This window comes from Bidens hawaiensis, unplaced genomic scaffold (assembly GCF_021521415.1).
Source record: "Bidens hawaiensis isolate Kalapana, Puna unplaced genomic scaffold, B.hawaiensis_p1.1 tig00000978_1, whole genome shotgun sequence".
Classification (NCBI taxonomy): domain Eukaryota; kingdom Viridiplantae; phylum Streptophyta; class Magnoliopsida; order Asterales; family Asteraceae; genus Bidens; species Bidens hawaiensis.
The window spans coordinates 4,198,448-4,218,693 of NW_027491058.1; the positions used below are offsets into that span (position 1 = coordinate 4,198,448).

At 34.0% G+C, this 20,246-nt stretch overlaps 1 pseudogene across 1 annotated transcript; it reads right to left on the bottom strand.

Annotated features, from left to right (window-relative positions):
- Nucleotides 1-1,898: 1,898 nt before the first annotated feature.
- On the bottom strand, nucleotides 1,899-7,930 carry LOC143550449 (sulfate transporter 4.1, chloroplastic-like; annotated as a pseudogene). The gene is made up of 17 exons (XR_013138331.1): nucleotides 7,553-7,930; nucleotides 5,676-5,724; nucleotides 5,391-5,589; nucleotides 5,144-5,312; nucleotides 4,807-4,872; nucleotides 4,617-4,724; nucleotides 4,427-4,534; nucleotides 3,983-4,048; nucleotides 3,829-3,889; nucleotides 3,596-3,723; nucleotides 3,291-3,332; nucleotides 3,049-3,165; nucleotides 2,902-2,953; nucleotides 2,687-2,825; nucleotides 2,516-2,607; nucleotides 2,368-2,444; nucleotides 1,899-2,298 (listed from the first exon to the last, which is right to left on the bottom strand). The product of XR_013138331.1 is annotated as a sulfate transporter 4.1, chloroplastic-like (transcript).
- Between the last annotated feature and the right edge of the window lie 12,316 nt (nucleotides 7,931-20,246).

Consider the following 20,246-nt stretch of genomic DNA (forward strand, 5'->3'; position numbering starts at 1 on the left):
TTCCAGCTGTTCCTGTAGCCCGACCCCCAGGAACACACCCTATGATCACACGCTCCAAAGCTGCTCACATTCACATGTCCGCCAATATTTCTCCTATTCCCCGATCCTATGCCAAAGCCTTTGCCGACCAAAATTGGTTACAAGCCATTCGGACCGAATTTAGTGCTTTGCAAGAAAATGATACCTGGGAGCTAGTTCCACGCCCGATTGATAGACCGGTGATACGTTGTTTATGGTTATTTCGACATAAGTTCAAGTCCGATGGCTCCCTGGAACGATATAAGGCTCGGCTTGTTGTCAACGGCAAGTCTCAGACTATTGGCATCGATTGTGAGGACACATTTAGTCCGGTTGTCAAACCTGCAACCATCCGGACAGTTTTATCCGTCGCTGTTTCCAAATCATGGCCAATTCACCAACTTGATGTTAAAAATGCTTTCTTACATGGCAATCTAAATGAAACCGTGTACATGCATCAACCACCGGGTTTTATCGATACTCGGTTCCCAGATTTTGTTTGCAGATTAAAGAAGTCGCTTTATGGACTCAAGCAGGCGCCGCGTGCTTGGTACACTCGCTTCGCAACCCACCTGCTATCTCACGGTTTTTGCAGCAGTGTATGTGACAACTCGTTGTTTATCTACTCTCATGGATCGGATACGGCTTATCTTTTGCTATATGTTGATGACATAGTCCTTACTGCCTCCTCCAATGAACTGTTGCAGCACATTATTCAGATGCTTTCCCGCGAATTTGCCATGACCGATCTTGGTAGACTACATCACTTTCTGGGGATAAAGGTTACACACACATCACACGGCTTATTCCTCGATCAGTCGCAATATACGAAAGATATTATCTCACGGGCCTCTATGACAGCATGCAAACCTTGCAATACCCCGGTGGACCTCAAAGCCAAACTCAGCTCCAAGGATGGGCCTCTTTACGATGATCCATCACTATATCGAAGTCTCGCAGGTGCCCTTCAATATCTTACATTTACTCGTCCCGACATTACATACGCCGTGCAGCAGGTGTGCTTGTTCATGCATGAGCCGCGGGAGCCACATTTTGTCTTCTTGAAACGTATTATTAGATATTTACAGGGGACAATCGACTATGGCATACGGCTTACTCGGTCTAGTATCGCCTCGTTAGTCGCCTACTCTGATGCTGACTAGGGCGGGTGTCCTGATTCTCGCCGATCTACTAGCGGGTATTGTGTTTTCCTTGGTGACAATTTAATTTCATGGTCTTCAAAACGTCAACCTACTATCTCTCGTTCGAGTGCTGAGGCCGAGTATAGAGGTGTCGCCAATGCTGTTGCTGAAGCTACTTGGCTACGCAATCTATTGTTAGAATTGCATCTTCCGTTACGACAGGCATCCGTTGTCTATTGTGACAACGTTTCTGCTGTCTACTTATCCGATAACCCTGTTCAACATCAGCGCACCAAGCATATCGAGATTGATATACACTTTGTTCGAGAGAAAGTTCGTATAGGTCACATCCGTGTACTACACGTGCCTTCCTCACTTCAGTATGCTGACATTTTCACCAAGGGGTTACCACGGGAGTTATTTCAGTCTTTTCGATCCAGTTTGAGCGTCCGTCCAAGTCCCGCTCAAACTGCGGGGGAGTCTTAGCCGATAATATTTATATTATTATTATTAGTTAATCATTATCTATTCCTAGAAGTTGTATCATAGTTGATTTATGTTTCCTAGTTATTAGGAGTTGTTTTATGTAATCCTTTACCCTATTTAAAGGGATCTTGATTATTCAATGAAACAATGAATTATTCAATACCATAAACACTTTTAGATACAAGTACAACAAGATTTCATTACATACATACAAAGTATCCAGCCTAAACAGTATTTTACATTAAACCCTGAAAAATTGTTAGGGCTATGGGGGTTTATGAAACAGTAACAACATACAAAATTATCTACAAAACTACCATCATTTATGATATTTTCTCCCCAGCAACGGCTGTGTGATCGGGTCTGCATCGGTGGATATTATTAACCGTTCTCGTTCACCAGCTTCCATTTCAGACGCCGATAACACCTCTTTACGGTTCAGTCTTTCGTTCAGCCGTTCTGAAAAGCTTGTACTGTTATGAAGAGGTATTCGTGGAGTTTTAGAGGAAGGGATTGACGTCTGAACGTATTGTAGACAAACTTGAACAGCATCATGCACTCTTACAAAGCACCATTCTTTACCAACCAGATCGATGAACCCAGATTTCGATAGAGTTATAAAAACGTCTCGGTTTGGATTAGCAATCGCTATCTGTGTTACATATTGTGTCAAAACGAGTAACTTTTTGGCGAACACAGTTATGTTATAATGTTAATGTACCTGGATGTTTCTTGATTTGTACTCTTGGTACAACTCTTTTAAAGCTTGAACCGCACTAGAGTCGACGTAAGTTACAGCTGAAAACGACATTAAACTAGATTATTATTTATTAACGATTGATATAAAGGTTGAGATGACGAGTACATACGTGCCATCTCTAGAATTACAAAGGATATTCTTTCAACTTCTGGTCCACGTCTGCTGGTGCATTGGTCAACCGCAATTTCATACTCTCGCAGCCTGAAACACATACAGAAATAATTTTAAAAAACATCATTTTAACAGAAAGAACAAACCACGATCACTAGTATTTACTTACCTGTCTTTTATAAAACTTGTATTTGCAAAATAGATAGGCGCATCTATACGAACAACAACAATGCCATTGTACGTATATGCTTCTGGATACTGTTGGGTGTTTCTGTACACAGTAGTGCCAGGTAGACGCCCCAATACGGCTAAAATACAAACGATTTGTAAATATAATATATAAATAAATAGTGATTTATATTTTGTACAAACAAAATTGCTCACCAATATGTGGATTTGCTGACTCATGGATGACAAAAGCTAGTGAAAACCCGACCTGTAAATTAACAATCCGAAACTCAAATTAGTACTTTACAAAATGTGATATATGGACATAATGTATATATAGTTGAAAAATAAATAAATGCATACCCCAACGAGAACACCGATCTCTATACCAAAGAACAATGTTGTTGCAGCAGTGACGGCCCAAAGAAAGAAATCTTTTTTATCTACGCGCCATAAAAAAATCGCCTCTTCGTAGTCAACCTGTAATGAATTACAAGGTTACACAGTTGAATAGTAATTATTGAAGGTTTTTAAAAGTAGTTAATCATGGGATGCAAGATCTCGTTTTATAGATTGAGCTTTCTGGGAGAGAGTAATATACGCACCAGCCCAATTACAGCAGAGATTACAATAGCAGCCAGAGCACACTGAAAAGATGATTAAATCCAACTTAGTTTCGACTTAATCTGAACATAACCCATTTAACATGTTTATCTAAATTTGTCAAACAGGTTGACGTGTAGTAATCAAGCTGTAAACATGTTAATCAGGTTGGTGGGCTGTAAAAAATGGTTAAAATGGGTTAAACAGCTCAACCCGAACACGACCCCACTTATTATACGGGTTGTAGAAAATGGTTTAAAAAGCTAATACCGTTTTTAAAAGAATTAAGTACAAAATATAGATATACCTGTGGTATGTATTCAAACAATGGTGTCATGAATAACAGAGCAGAACATATAATAATGCCCATGATGATTCCTGATAAACCAGTTTTTGCTCCACTTTCATGATTAACAGCTGACCTTGAGAAGGAACCTAACCAACATATTTAATAATTATATATGTATATATATATGTATGTATGTATGTATGTATGTGTGTGTGTATGTGCATGCATTGAAAGAAACAAAGAAATCTCACCGGTTGCAGGATACGCTGAGAAAAACGACCCGAATATATTGGCTACTCCAAGGCCAAACAACTGGTAAAAAGCAATCAATGTGTTAGCCTCTATACTATTATACGACAACGCAACACCTAAAAATAAAATAAAATAAAATATAATGTGATATACCTCTTGATTTGAATCCAATTCATATCCATTTTTTGCAGCCAGGGCTTTGGCTATTCCAACAGATTCCTGATTGCATAAGTGAAGTGAACAGACAGTTAATAATTAATATTATATAAACCACTAATAGCATAAAAGGTAAACTGTGATCTGGTATCAGTTTTTGGTAATCCAACTTATTTTATGCCCAAAAAAAAGTATTAAAATTTTTGGTTCAAGGCAAATGCCTAATGTAAACTAGTTTTCGTTATGCGAAAGAAAAGGTCAACATGGTCAAAAGTTACTAACACGCCAGCTGCCTCATCATCATTTTGACCCGTTAACTTAGATCAAGTTTTTAGTAAGTTCAGTTATTTATTAATGTCTGTAAAGTTAGTGACCTTTTCATAAATTTAACCGTTATGAAAACCATCAACTTTCTAGCTTATGATAGAATTATTTTCTTACCAGTATAGCCACTCCAGTAATTAGAAATGTGGTAGGGATTAAAGACTTCACATGCCTAAATTCTTTAGGGATCGAAAACGAGGGAAGTCCTTGAGGTATATTTCCCACCTGAATTATAATGTTTACAGAATTATATTATTTGGAATTTGGTGCTACTACTGCAGAATAAGTTTTATTTCAGTATTCTCACCAAAGAAATGGAAGATGGATGAAATATTTTCACAAAAGCTGTGCCCAGAACAACTGCAGTGAGGGGCCCACCCGCTTTAAAAAACCGCAAACTCTTTCTTGTTTTACCCTGTAAATTGAACCATAAAATATTTAATGAGCTCAAAAAGGACATGAGTTTAATTTATTTGGAAGAAACCGAAATACAGTACCAAATGTTTCATGATCAACATAATTGCAAGAATAGCAGACCCCATAACAAAAGGTGGCCATGAGAACTACAAACAAAAATCATTGTCAATGTCACATTTATGCCAATGAAGTATTAAAAGATTACTAAGGGGGTGTTTGGGATTGCTTATTTTCACTAACTTATAACTTATAAACTTTTTGAAAAGTAATAAGGTGTTTGAGATTACTTATATTGTAAGAGAAAAAGTTCCATAAGTTACACTTTTGTAACTTATTAACTTAATGAAAAGTTATAAGGAGGCAAAATAAGGAATCCCAAACACCCCCTAAATATATATTTGATTAAAAAAGTTTTACCTTATCTGCACCTGATATTATACTCTTAACAAGAGGAATTATTTCACTGCTTCTTTCTACACTATATCCCAAGAAATACTTTGCTTGAGACAATGCAATAACAATGGCTGAAGCAGTTGTAAAACCAGAAATCACAGAGTGACTGATAAATTTGATGAGCCATCCTAACCTACAATGGATAAGATGTATACTATAATTAATAACCGTTGCAGATAAAATACATTAATTAAATAAAAGTTAAGAGTACCTTAAGAGTCCCATTGTGCATTCTAGAATTCCAACCATGAGTGACAATAATATAGCAAGTTCTGTATACAATTCACCGGATGAATTGAAATTGCCTAGAACATTAGACACCAGTAGAGAAACCAATGCTACTGGACCAACAGCAAGCTGGCGTGATGAACCGAATAAAGCATACACAAATATAGGCACTAATCCAGTATCTGCAGTAAAAAGACCAAACAAAATCCTACAGTTAGCCAGACAAATAGATTAATGTAAATGTTAAAAGAGTCCAAATTCAGCTTACACAGTCCATATATTGGTTGAAGTCCAGCTAGCTTTGCATACGACATAGACTGCCACATAGAAACAAAAACAGAAATATAATATGTTCAGTGTGAAATAAAAAAAACTATAGAAAAAGAAAAATCCATCACTAATCATTGCAAAGGATCCATAGTCATGAAATCTCCAAATTAATGTATTACTATATATGTTTAAGGAGTCATACTTTGATTTCTGAAATGTAACAGGACTAATTTCAAGTCCAGATTCAACTAACACTCTAACCTATACTAAATTCTAGCGGTGAAATATAGTCGAACCGTTAACCGAAAACCCAACAAAACCGAACCGAAATTTCCTTTTCGGTTATTGGTTTTCCTGTGTGCCTTGGTAAACCAAAATTAACCGAACCGAATCGTTCATATTATATATATATTTGTAGCTTTTATACTTCCATTTCATGTAGGGGTGAGCAGAAAACCGAAAATACCGAACCGAAACCGAATTAACCGAAAAAACCGAACCAAAGCATTAACCGACGTTTTTTTTTTGTTTTTTTGGAAAACCGAAATTTCGGTTTCGGTTCGGTTACCCATTTCAAAAATACCGAAAAAACCGAACCGAATCGATTAACTTGGTATATTAAAATAATTAATTTAATTGATTGTTAAACATATTTATACTAAGCCATATGCGACAACAACCGAAACAAATTAGGAGTTTGTTGGTTCAATAGATTTGTAAGAGAAATTAGAGTTTGTGAAAGGAATAGTAAATGTTAATATCTATTTTTGTACATAGGAACTAGTTGCATAAAACAATTAATAGAACAAAAAACACAAAACAAGAAAAAATAAAAAAAAACGAATATAACCGAACCGAAACCGAAAAACCGACACCGATCGGTTGTTATATATGAAAAAACCGAATTTTCGGTTTCGGTTTTACCTAAAAACCGAACCGAACCGAACCGTGCTCAACCCTAATTTCATGTATTTATACCTTCATTTCATGTAGTATTAATTATACCGAAACCGACAAATTAACAGAGTTATACTTTGATTTCTAGAATGTAACATGACTAGCTTCAAGTCCAGATTCATCCAATATTTTAATCTATACTAAATTTCAGGGGTGAACAATTGTAGAACCGTATTCCGAAAACCAACTAACCGAACTGAAATTAACCAAAAACCGGTTATCGGTTTTTTTGTGTACCCTAGGTTAACCGGACCAAACAATTCATACCTTCATATATATATATATATATCTAGCTTATATACAATCATTTCATGTTTTATAGCTTCATTTCCATGTATTAATACCGGAAACCAACAAGGCGACGACCTAACCGAAAAGCGATTGGTTATTAAACAAGATTGACTGAGGCTAATAACCGAACCGTGCATGGTGCACACCACTACTGAATTGAGTGAAATTGAAAATTGTAGATAACAAGAGTGGTAATACTATAGTCCAAAGAAAGGAAAAGCTATCAAGTACAGTTAGGTAACTAATAACATCTATCTAGCCAAACAAATTGCAGCAAACAAATAATATACGCATAGTTTTCAAGTCAAAGACGCTACAAATTTAGGCAGCTTCTGAAACTGTTTGTACTCTATGTAACAAATATCAATAATAATAATTTAATCTATCTCTCAATTATACCTGACGAACTAAAAGATAAATCCAACGGTAACGCCGGAGACAACATCACCGAAAACCAATTAACCAAAATTAACCGAACCGAACCAAACCAAACCAAACCAAACCATTAATAATTTCATATATTTCTAGCTTTCATACTTCCATTTCATATATTCACACCTTCATTTTATGTAATTATACCGAAAACCGAGAAACTAACCAAATAAAACGAACCGATTAACCGAATACCTGCGGAACGAGCATAATTCCGACGGTGACGCCGGAGACACGTCCGGCTGCAAATACTCACGCCAATTGTAAGTCCGAATCCACCTTGAGCAAGGTATAAGCATCTCAATCCAGTCAACGGCCTTCATCCGGTCAAACTTCTCCCGCCATCTACACAACAGCGACGATGACGCCGTGGCGTCCACGTCACCGTACGAGTGCTGGAAGGGAATGATTTTCACCGTCCGATTCGTCCTCATGACGGATGAAGTAGTGCGTAGGATAAGGACAGTTGATGATGCGTAGGTTAGTATAGAGCTGACAGTGGCGTACAGTAGCGGTAATATACTAATTAGGCATTAATGCAGTTACTGGAAGTAGGTGGCGTTTGAATGAAGTAATTTAAGCTGGTGGTATGATGGTGGTGGTTTATAACCACGAGTTTGTTATTTAAGCTGGTATTTTGATGATTTGGTTATTATTATTATTATTATTATTATTATTATTATTATTATTATTATCCAATTGGTGGTTTTGTCAGGTTCGTTACGTCTTTGGGTCCCCATTTAAAGGCAAAGAAAGAAATTAAGAAGCGCAAATTCTTCATTTCTTTCTTTCTTTCTGAGTGGTGTTGTTTAAGTCGTATGGAAAGTGACAATGCACGTTTTTCATTTTTAACATTTTCCCATTTTGGTCCATGAAAAATATTCGCTTTCAAATTTTAGTGAATCGAGTATTTTTGTTTTTTATACTTTTTTTTGCCTTATTTTTTTGCAATGGAAATACTTTGCTTTAATTTTAGTGTAGTTAGTCAGTTTTGTACTTAGCTCATTCATAGCGGGGCGTTTTGGGAATCGAAAAGCCTCAAAGCCCCTCGGGGCGGTGTTTGGGGGGCGATTTCGGTTGGGGCTTGTTGTAGAAAGCACCCCCTCGTTACATGGTTCCACCAATCAAATTTATACCCCACAAACTCCAACCAATCACAAATTCATCTTATTAATGCTTAATTTAAATTATAACAAATTAAATGGGCTCCATCCACTACATCTATTTTAACAACAAAAAAAATCTCTATAATGATGTGGCGTCACATGACGCAAAATGCCCCTATAGGGGCTCCACCCACTACATACGGGCTTAGAAATTCAATACATTCTACTTTTATCGCAAACAAAATTAATTGTTTATGACGTTAGACTATCTAACCATCGAGGCACGGGATGGTATAAAACTAGTTTTGAAATGAAATATATTAAAATTGTGATGGGTGAGATTGCTCTTAGTACATAATATTAAAAAATTAGAAGTGTTATTGAGAAAATTATCTGGATGGATAATTACTATTGCTAGTGAGCCATAGTTTATATTATTACAATCTAATTATACTTTTTATTTATCACACACAAGGAAATTACTTATTTTATGTTATCATGTGTAATTTCTTATATTTTACATTTAAATATAAATATAGACTCACGTAACCTAGCAGTGCTCATGGTCCATTTTGACAAAATTCTTATACAAACCCTAATTGTTGTTGAGGAAACATCAAACCGAAAACCCAGTTTGTTGACGTGTGAACCATTCACTAACTAATTGGTTTATATTATGATTGTTTACGTAATAAAAATAACTCATTATTATAAAAGACACATAATTAATATCTAATAAATAATATATATATATATATATATATATATACTATTTTAATAAAAGAATATTACTATGTGCCACTTGTCACACTCTCAATCATTCTCACATTTTTTTAAACTCATTCTGTTATTTGGATCCCATATAAGTTATTACTCAACCCAAAATAACCTTATTCTTATGTATATATAAAGCAAATGTGTTAATGTTAATTTTTTCTTCTTCTTTTTTTTCTTTTTATATTTTAACGTAATAAAATGAAACAATTTAGCTATAGAAAAAGAACATGTCAAATGGGATAGAAGTGATTGGAACATTGCTTTATAATTATTCTTTTTAGTATTTTCAAGAATATAAAATAAAAGACAATTAAAATACTTTCTTCCTTAAAAATTTTCAGTATATATATTGACTACATTCTCATAAATTTGTTTATCCACATACTAACCATTTAAATTTCTTCTTTTGGTTTATTTTGGAAAGCTAAAATCATGAAGTTCTTTTCTTAGCTATCATATATAACTAGCTTTTATTCCCTGTAATACGAGGTTGTTTTGTATTATTCGTTTATGATATTAATATATTTTTTCGGATTTTAAAAGTATTTATTGTAAGGAAGTTATTAATATACTTAGGATTTGATAATGAAAGAGTTTCACAAATAAATGAAATGTTATAACCCGGTTTAAAAGCTATATGGGTTTGGTGAGACCCATGACCCGTTTTTTTACTATAAAATTGTTTCTTAATTATAAATAATATCTTAAAAAAACCGGATACTAATTGTTAGTATATAATTTTAGAGGATTTCATATCAAATATTTGATGAGATTAATTTTTAATATAATGATATGTTATAACTCATTTAAAAGGCTATGTGTGTTTGGTGATACCCATACCCGTGAATTCGGTTTAAATGTATGAGAAACATTCATTTACAAATAAAGCAATCTGGTGGCTTGAGAGAATTTAATGAGGTTTCGCTTATATATATTTAAGATTAATATTTAATACATAATCTTGCTTTATTATTTATGGTTGGCTTGTACTTGAAAGAACATGTGTTTTCACACAGACATATATACGTCGCTTTGTTAAGACTTACAGCAAGCATTGACTAAAAATTTTGATTATTGATAAACTAGGTATATTGACCAACACAACCGCGTAATTTTTTGCGTAATGTTTCTTTAGTAATTCCTATGATTTTAATATAAATTATAATTTTATTAACAATATATGATAATTGTGTTATCGATTGTAATTTGATTAATGTTCAAATTTAAAATTTTCATCAATTCCCCGTATAATACACGTGGCTCAAACTAGTATATATATATAATGAAGTATAGACAATCAGACGGTTTTGAGTTTCAAACTAAATTACGAAAACTAAAAACGTTGGATCTCAAATATGTTGACTTGAAGTATAAACCACTAGTTTTGGGCACCAATTGATCAACCTTATCATAATTTTGAGGACTTGATTCTTAATTAATCCTTTTGATGTGTACTTCATTAATAAATTAAAGTTGTCCAATTAGTCATCCTTAGGGATGGCAGTTAAACCCAGACTCGATGGGAATATCCAAAACATGACATAATTGAGACGGGTATTACCCGTCCCATTAGGGTTTGGGATTAGTTTCGAAATTTTTCGCTTGTCTGGGACGGGTTTGGGATTTATGAAATACCCGGTTACCCGACCCGATTACCCGATAATACTGACCCATTTACCCGATTAATCCCTGATATACCCGGCATAATTTTTTATATATTTGTTCTATATATGTTTAGTATATAATAATATTAAAAGTTAATATATATATATATATATATATGTTTGCTTTTGTTAGTTCCGATAAGTGGTTATCGTAACATTTGAAAGGTTTAATATTATTCTATTATATATATATATATATATACTAGCTGAGTGCCCGCGCAATGCAGCGGGGGTGTGCACGCAACTCGACATTAAACGTATAGTATGTGCCAGTACATACGTCATCTGATAACAGTGTGCACGTAGCCCGAAATTTGACACATAACTGTTGCAAAGCCAGTTGCGTGTAATCGGAAATTGAACACGCGTAACCGGCCCGGAATGCACGTTACTGACATTAAAACATGCTTAACCAACACACGCGTGTAATTCATAATGATTATCGGTGCAGGGCGCTATGTTGAGCGCATACCAAGATTTGGTTATGTGTGTTACGTGGTGCTGAACATGCGTTTATCGGCCTTGGTACATGTAAACAACGATATCTGCGTAACCGGTGACGAAAATCAAGAAGCAAACCCGAAATATACAGTAATTTCGAATAAATCGCTTTTGTAAACCAACCCGTTTTGGCCCTAAACCCAGTTCGACTCGACATTGGTCTGACCTGGCCCCTATCTACTCGAACCCGAACCAAATTATGATCCTAATCCACTTTTACAAAGGACCCAATCTCACCCGACTCGACCTGTTACCAGTTCTACACGGTAATCGTGTAACATGTTAAAATTTTAAAACTAAAAAACTATAACAATACCATACTAAAATTAAAGAAAATAAAATACTCGTTTTTATGATGTAGTTATTTTAAGAAAAATATTAACGTGTGAAAAGATATGGCCGTTAAAAAGTCGAGAGGGGTAGTTGGTTTTGAATTAGGGGGCATATGTGTAACTATTATCTAAATTTACAAAAAGTAGTGAAGTTGAGGGACCAAAGTTATAAGTATATTTTAAAGGAATAAAATGACTTAATTACCTTAATTTTTATATTTTTGATGCATTGTATGTTGTACATAAAGCATTAAGTTTGGTACCTCTTAAAATTTAAGAGGTCTCTCACTCATGCTTTATATATATATATATATATATATATATATATATATATATATATATATTGTCAAACCCGATAGAAACCCGATGGGTTTAATTTGGGTGTGCCCAACGGGTATGCCCGAAACCCGCGGGTTTACCCGATACCCGATGGGTAATTACCCGATAAAAACCCAACGGGTTTTTATAATCGGGTTCGGGTCTGAGAATACCTAGACCCGTCCCAGACCCGACCTATTGCCATCCCTAGTCATCTCAGTCCTTTTTTTATATATATCTTTGTCCTATCTTCTTAGTTCTCATCGTATCTACTTCTCTTTTCCTCAAAATGGAGAAAATGATCACCACAACAACATTGATGGAGCCCACACCTTTCATTTTATTTATATAAATATATGCAATAGTTATTGTTTTCATTGTTTATTGATTTATGCTTGTGGATTAGAATTATCTAGTTATGTACTTACGTCAAGTATATTTTATAAGTTTTGGCCATAAATTAATTTGAATTAATATATATATTAAAAAAGGAGATTTAACTCCACTCACAACATTACTATTTATTTTATTATTTATTATTGTAATATTTTATTAAGTACAACATTACTATTCTTTGCTATTTATTATTTTAATATTTTATTAATTATTATAACTATTAAACCACTAATCATAATTTCATACAAAAAAAAATGTTTTTAGTTTCTTTATTTTTTTTTTCATTTAACTAAAATATTTAACAAACTATATTTTCAAACACAAAACTTTGGCAAGTGTCGGCTTTACATGTTTAACTTGCCGGTTAAACGATTTTCTTATTTTATATAGTTCGTATTTACAATGACCGAAGCATTTTTCATGATTTAAAATTATCCCATCGTCGCACGGTTTTATATCCACGTTTCAATGTTTGATACCTCACATTTATAATATTTTTTGTTGGCTCACTAATATATGTTTACGAATTTGTGTTGGTAACACTGATATTAACCGAATTTGTATGGGTCTGCAGCTGTTATGTACCTGTTTTTTGTTTTTACATACGATAATTTGTGGTATTTTGGCATTGGCAGGTTTATTTCTTTTGTTTAGTTTCAATGTCGTAACTTGATACAGACTGACTCAACGTCAACTTGCAGCGAGTTTATGGTTTAACGTTTTTAGTTATGTTTTTTTGTTCAGTTTAACGATCCCGCCGTGAAGCGCAGGGTCCTAAAACTAGTTGATATCTAATATGTGTAATTTACATTTGCAATTTAAAAGAATTATCAAAAGATTTCCAGCCTAGTTGTATCAAAGTATATAATAGTGTTCATCTTTTAGTGATTGAGGGTTCGAGCAAGATAAGTAAGTACAGTGAGTTGTTCCAAAAGAAGAAGTGCATAGAGAATTCAGTTTTGTTACGTATTTGTAGGATTAACTGTATCGAATATTTGAAATTTGTTGTTACTTAAATTTGTTGTTTATTACTTATAACATGTTAAAATAATTATTTTTGAATGTATTTAACCTGTTAATTTTACAAGGGCAGGTGACTCAAACAAACGATAACCCCCTGACGCGTCATTTTCTTTTATATTTTTTATGCTTTGGCTTCAATAATATGTGCCAATTAAGTTCATTTAATTTACTGATGAATTTTCTGTCAAATGGAAGTTTCATTTATGATTGAAGTAGAAAACAATTTCTTCATTCTTCCACGATGCATCTCATTAAAAGAGAAGTCATACATTTTGCTAGGCAAATTTTTTATTATTTTGTAAGTGCTTCCACCCTCGCATAGACCGCAAATTTTTAGGTATGATACATTTGAAAATGGTGATTTTAATGTATATTAGGTATAACTATAAGGGGAAAGTTAACATACAAACTAAAAAAACATGCAAAATGTGCAAATCAATTAGTGTAATTATATATTCAAGTAGTTCAATTATGTAAGTAATTATACTATATTGTATATATAATTGCACTACTTGATTCCTATAGTCAGCACGTTGATTTTATTTGTATTTGATATATTTGATATAGTCTCTAACTATAATTCATATACCGACTTTAATAAATTTTAGTATAATTATTTATTTCTTTTAAATATAATATTGTGATAAAACATAATATGTATAATATGTATCATGGAATTGATGAAAAGCATAAAATTTTGAAAAGATGCTGGCCGAGGATAGAAAGTTGAACATTTTGAAAAGATGCGGCGACATTATGGAATGATTTAAATAAAAAAGGCATATGACCTTAGCTCACATGTAAAAGACATATAAATATATGAATTTAATAATGTTAATTAAAAGTTAATAGTTAAATGATTTGATTTCGTTTGCTTGTTTTGGTGGTTGTATTAGGTGTTTTCTAGCTTCTTGCTAGTTTGTTTTAATATTAATATATTTTTGTTGGTCATTAAAAAAATGATGATAAAACAGAACGCAAAAATAATACTAAATTAGATTAAAACAACCGAAATCTATAATATATATAAACGAAAACATAAAAATCCTACGTGTCGTGATGTGGTCGCTCCCTCTTTTTTTGGAGTCATCAGGTTTGCTTGATTTTTAAATGGAGGTTTCTCATGCATTTGATCCGAATTCATGGGTATGGGTCTTACCAAACCCAGATATTCCTTAAAAGGGTTATAACATCTCATTAAATAAAAAATTTTCTCACCAAATTATTGATGTATAAATCCTATAAAGTAGGATATACTAAATATTAATATCTTATTTATTTTGAAAGATATATATATATTATTTAAATTAAAAAACCAATTTTATAGTAAAAAAATAAACGGGTCTTGGAACTCATCAAATCATAAGTATATTATTAACTTTCATAAATATTATTTATAATTAAAAAAAACAAATTTTATTGTAAAAATAATTAACGGGTCTTGGGTCTCATCAAAACCATATAGCTTTTAAACCGGGTTATAACATCTCATTTATTTATGAAACAATTTATCATCAAGCCATAAGTATATTATTAACTTTCATATAATAAAAAAATATAAATTCAAAAAATAAATAAATATTAGAACAAACAATATAAAACCCTCGTAATACGAGGGTTAAAAACTAGTAGTTATAATAAAATAGGATAAACGAATTTTACATGCTAACTATTAAGTATAAATCTCTAAAAATTATGAATTCAAGTCCAGGAAAAAAAGGGATGTGTTATTCATACACCCTTTATAGAGTGTATGTAGAGATAATATGTGTGTTAAGAGGGCGTGTGAATATCCAAAAAGAGTGTGTGAATAACCATGGTAAAAAAAAAGAGATTTACCGTTAAAAAAATAAAAGTAAGAAAGAAAGAAAAACATAAACGACGTGTAAACCAAGGAGCAGAGTTAAATTTAGTAATTTACTCTTAAAAAATATTTTTAGTTTGACACACGTGCAATAATTAAAATCATATAAACAAATATACGACGTATATTGCATTTATTATTATATGTATTACTTTATTGATATACAAATTTTGTGGTGACTACAACTCCCGTTCAAAAGATTCTTGATGTATTATCGACCACGAAATATTTTAACATTTTAAGTGACCTAATTTTCCAGTTGCGTGGGACGGTTCGATTGACAAAAGTTAAATGTTATAAAATTAAAAATCCTGAAAAGTGTGTATTAAAATATTAGCTTTTAAAATAATATTTCAATTGTGTAGCGACAAAAGATTTTGTGGAGTTTTCTTTAATTGGGCCCAGCCCAATGAGTTTTTAGCCTAATACATAAAGCCCATCACCTCAAGAAGAAAGTTCACTTTTTGTCATAAGCTATCTTTCTGTTCTCTTATACATCACATACACACATACTCATATTATTTATTATGAATGCATATATACCTATCAATGGTGAATCCAATAATATTAGTGTGATTTGTTCATATAAAATAGTGACATTAAAAAACAAACGTGACAATGCATTATGGTTGGTCATGCTAGTGTGCGCAATGACTCCAATATTATTTGCAATCCAAGAGTTGCCATATATAACCGAGTCTTTAGCATAAAAATAGTTAGAAGATCTTAAATCTTAATAATCATCTATTCAATTGTAGGTGCACTGCCTTCACCCCTTGAAGGTCAGTTACACTTAGCGCGTTTTATATGATCCCATCAGTTAGCAGAGTATCGGTAAGGCTATATGTTTTTCCTAACTTGTTAAAAAAAACAAGTGCTAAGTTCATGCTAACTAACCAAATTAAGGCTGCATTTGTTTCTTTGCAATCGGATATTGATACGGGTTTGGAATTTGCATGGAGAAAGTGGTAAACCAAAGGATAAATCCCGACACAACATACAAGATCAAGAAGTGAATCTAAAGACAATGCAATGATATCGCCAACGAAGAAGCATAAACTTTTGCAACAAATAGAAGCATGTTTGCTAAATTTGTCACATACCTGTTGGCGTTGTTACTTGCTGGCCACATTGTATTTTGGGCCTGAGAAAATTTAACAATATCAATTGAATGCAACTAGCCCATTTATGCTTGCAGTTGCATGAATGGACACAAGTCACACAAGTTATATAGCACACAACAAAAAATAAAACATATAACATTGGTTAGTGCACAACTGCACATAGTTCTAGAAGTCAAGGGGTCAACACAAAACAATACTAAAAGTTTCATGGGTCTAGAATTCTTGTATCAAAACAAGCCTGCGGCCCTGTACCAAAAGTTGCATGGTTGATACTTGATAGTTGTATAATTCTTGAATCAACACAACCTATATCAAAAGTTATATGGTTAATTTTGAAGCACAATAAGTTTGACCCATTAAGGATCTCATTATAAAAATAGAGAGTAGAAACTAACCGAACTGACGAACCATCCGATTCAAGTCAAATTGGTCGGTTCTGGTGAGTTACAAATAATACAGTTCAGTTAGATTAATAAAGGGTTTTATAAGAACATGAGTTTGTTTATAATCTTTATAATTTTTATGGAACAATGATAAAGCGGATTTTTATTCACATATATTGTTGGTGCATGATGTCAGTAGTTCAGTGTCTAGTGTCTGTAATCGCGTTTGTAATATTTTATGTTTTGTATAAGCGAAGTTGCTAACAAGTTCGCTGATATGGGCGAACTTGTTAGTCAAGCGAAGTTAGTGACAACTTCGCCTGAACATGCCAGGCGAAGTTGTCGTGATTATATAAGCCATCTGTTACGGCTTAAGAAAAAAAAAAGAGGAGAATTCAGTTTTCGTGTATTTGAGTCAGAGAGAGTCTGTAATCAAGTGATCTTCGTATCACGTGTTTAAGGTTGGTATACAACGTGTTTGATTATCGTGTGTTAATCGTATTGTTTTCTATACTCGTAACGTCTTACGTAGGGATTCCGCACCTGCGTAGTACGCGATATCTCGTGTAGATCCGGCTGGGAACCTACAATTTTCCATACCAAGAACTACTCAAGCTCTTGGAACTTCCACAACTCAGGGGGAGTCGACATCTGCAGCTGGTGGTGATAATGTGGTGGTGGTGGACGTAGAGGAGATGGATGATGTTTTGGTTGGTGATGATGATGTACTACCAAGTGATGTGATAGAGAAGATTGGAGAAGATATTGTGATTGATACAGAGATAGAAGAGGGAGAGATAGTAGAAGAGAATGTGGAGCATGAGATACCAGATGTTGAGAAAGCAGGTTTGAGTGAACAGATTGGAAGCGATGAGTCTGAATGGGAAGAGCAGCCTAGGTGGAAGGAAGGCTATGCTCAGTGGTTCGTCAAAACGAAGAAACCGGCGGTCCCTACAATGTTTAAGAAGAGTTACAACATTAAAGGCTATGCTGAAGCGAAGAAAGGGATTATATGCTGGATCTATGATGAGCAGTTGAGGCTCTTCGTGATTAAAAGGTATGACGGTGTTCAGTATTTTAAAAGAATGTTAAGATCGTTGAATACACTGCCGGAATGTGAAGTGAAAGACTTAGCCAGATTGGGGTTAATCAATCGAAGTGATGATAATATGGCTAGAGTCATTGGGAAAATTGTATGGAAAGAGAGTATAAAAGAGAAGAAGTTTGAGCTGTTGAAGCCACAAAAGGGAAAACTTGTTGAAGACAAGGATAGAGGTTTGAGAGCTGATGGAAAGCCTTGGATGATTATGAAGTATAAACCGATCCGGTGTTTGAAAGAAGTACCGATGAAGCTTATGCCCAAGGATGTGCTTAAAGACCTAAAGTGGTGGTTTGTAGATTGTGAGACAGCTGAGGCGGTGATGGAAGACGAGGATGAGCAAGAGGTACTAAGAGTTTACGATCCGATGCATTTGGTAAACTTATCGCAAGCTGATCTGCAGGTGCTCAATGAGAAGAAAATCTTTTATATTCCTGCTTGGAAAGACGAAGCGAGGAAATATCAAAGAGTTGTGTCGGTTTGTGTTAGAGAAGGAGTGCATGCGTGAAGATACAAGGTTGAAGATTACAAGACACGTGTTTGAAGCTAAAGAGATGAAGCTACTGCCAAGGGGGAGTCTGTTGGTGCATGATGTCAGTAGTTCAGTGTCTAGTGTCTGTAATCGCGTTTGTAATATTTTATGTTTTGTATAAGCGAAGTTGCTAACAAGTTCGCTGATATGGGCGAACTTGTTAGTCAAGCGAAGTTAGTGACAACTTCGCCTGAACATGCCAGGCGAAGTTGTCGTGATTATATAAGCCATCTGTTACGGCTTAAGAAAAAAAAAAGAGGAGAATTCAGTTTTCGTGTATTTGAGTCAGAGAGAGTCTGTAATCAAGTGATCTTCGTATCACATGTTTAAGGTTGGTATACAACGTGTTTGATTATCGTGTGTTAATCGTATTGTTTTCTATACTCGTAACGTCTTACGTAGGGATTCCGCACCTGCGTAGTACGCGATATCTCGTGTAGAGCCGGCTGGGAACCTACATATATGCATCTAAGGATTGTAACACTGTGAATCTTTGAAACTTAAGAAATAAAACATTCGGTCTTCTTCAAACCAATCATTTTATTGAATTTTTGAAATATGATTGAGCCCAAACCCACAAATGACAAACCTAACTGTTTTAGCAGGTTCGGACAACATACATACCAAAATAATTAGGTGGTGTTGTGACTTGTGAGTGGTAAGTAGATCATGAGATAGAAAATGTAGTGATCCTTCTGTAAATGTATATATATCAGCCACTGTCCACCCCACACAGCTCCGGCCCCCTGCTGCCCTCCTCCGATCACCAGACCTCCACGCTGCAGCCGAGTAAACAGAAATTGGATATATGAATAATGTAAACAGGAATTGATTAGTGATTTAGGGTTTATCTGTAAATTGAAATTGGTTATAGATTTATGATTTATATTTTGTTTCTTCGAAAATTAGGGAGCTCAGAAGATGCAATGACAAATTCTTATTAGCAATCTTTTTATACAAAAATTCCAAGAAAATGATAACATTGATCCAACACCAAGTTAAAAAAAGTATTATATGAAGCACGGTAAAAAAGAATACGGTTATTGTATTAAATACGATAAAAAATATCCGTTTACATTATATGAAATACGGATAAATTTTATTTAGAACATTACTCCTAAGATTTCATTTAAATCCGCCAGCTGCTCTTATGTTATATCTTAAATAACCAATTTAAAAGACAACATGCGAAAATTAAAAAATATGATTTGTTATGTTATATCTTAAAAAAAAATTCAAAGACAACAAATGGAAATAAATGATTTGTTGTTATATTTATAATAAAAAATAAAAAACAAAACATGGAACCGGTTTGTGTTTATCCACCTGAAACTCCAAAACAGTCATGGGGTCGTCGAGGATAATGTTCAACATCCACGAGTCATCGATGCTGATGTCATTCACCTGCCGGTCCCACCACTGTCTCCGGTTTAACAGAAGTGATGAATGTATGAAAATGCGTGTGGTGTAGATGCGCTGCCGGATGGAGACACGTGGCGATGTTTTTGAAAATGGTAGACTGTGGTGGCGTAAGCAAAGAAAAAGGTGTGTGGGTGACGTCACCAAAATAGTTATTTTCATAACTTTTTCATCGTTTTTTAATTTTGTTTTAACTGTATTATTATGTGCAGATGACCTCCTTTATTAAATTCCCGGTACAAGTTTTGTCTGTGATAAAATGTTTTACGTATCATAATAGGTTTTAAGTGATGTGTTTCCCCTACAATTTATGAAGGGTCGGGTCATCAATGACGTCTGCGGTTGCGACGC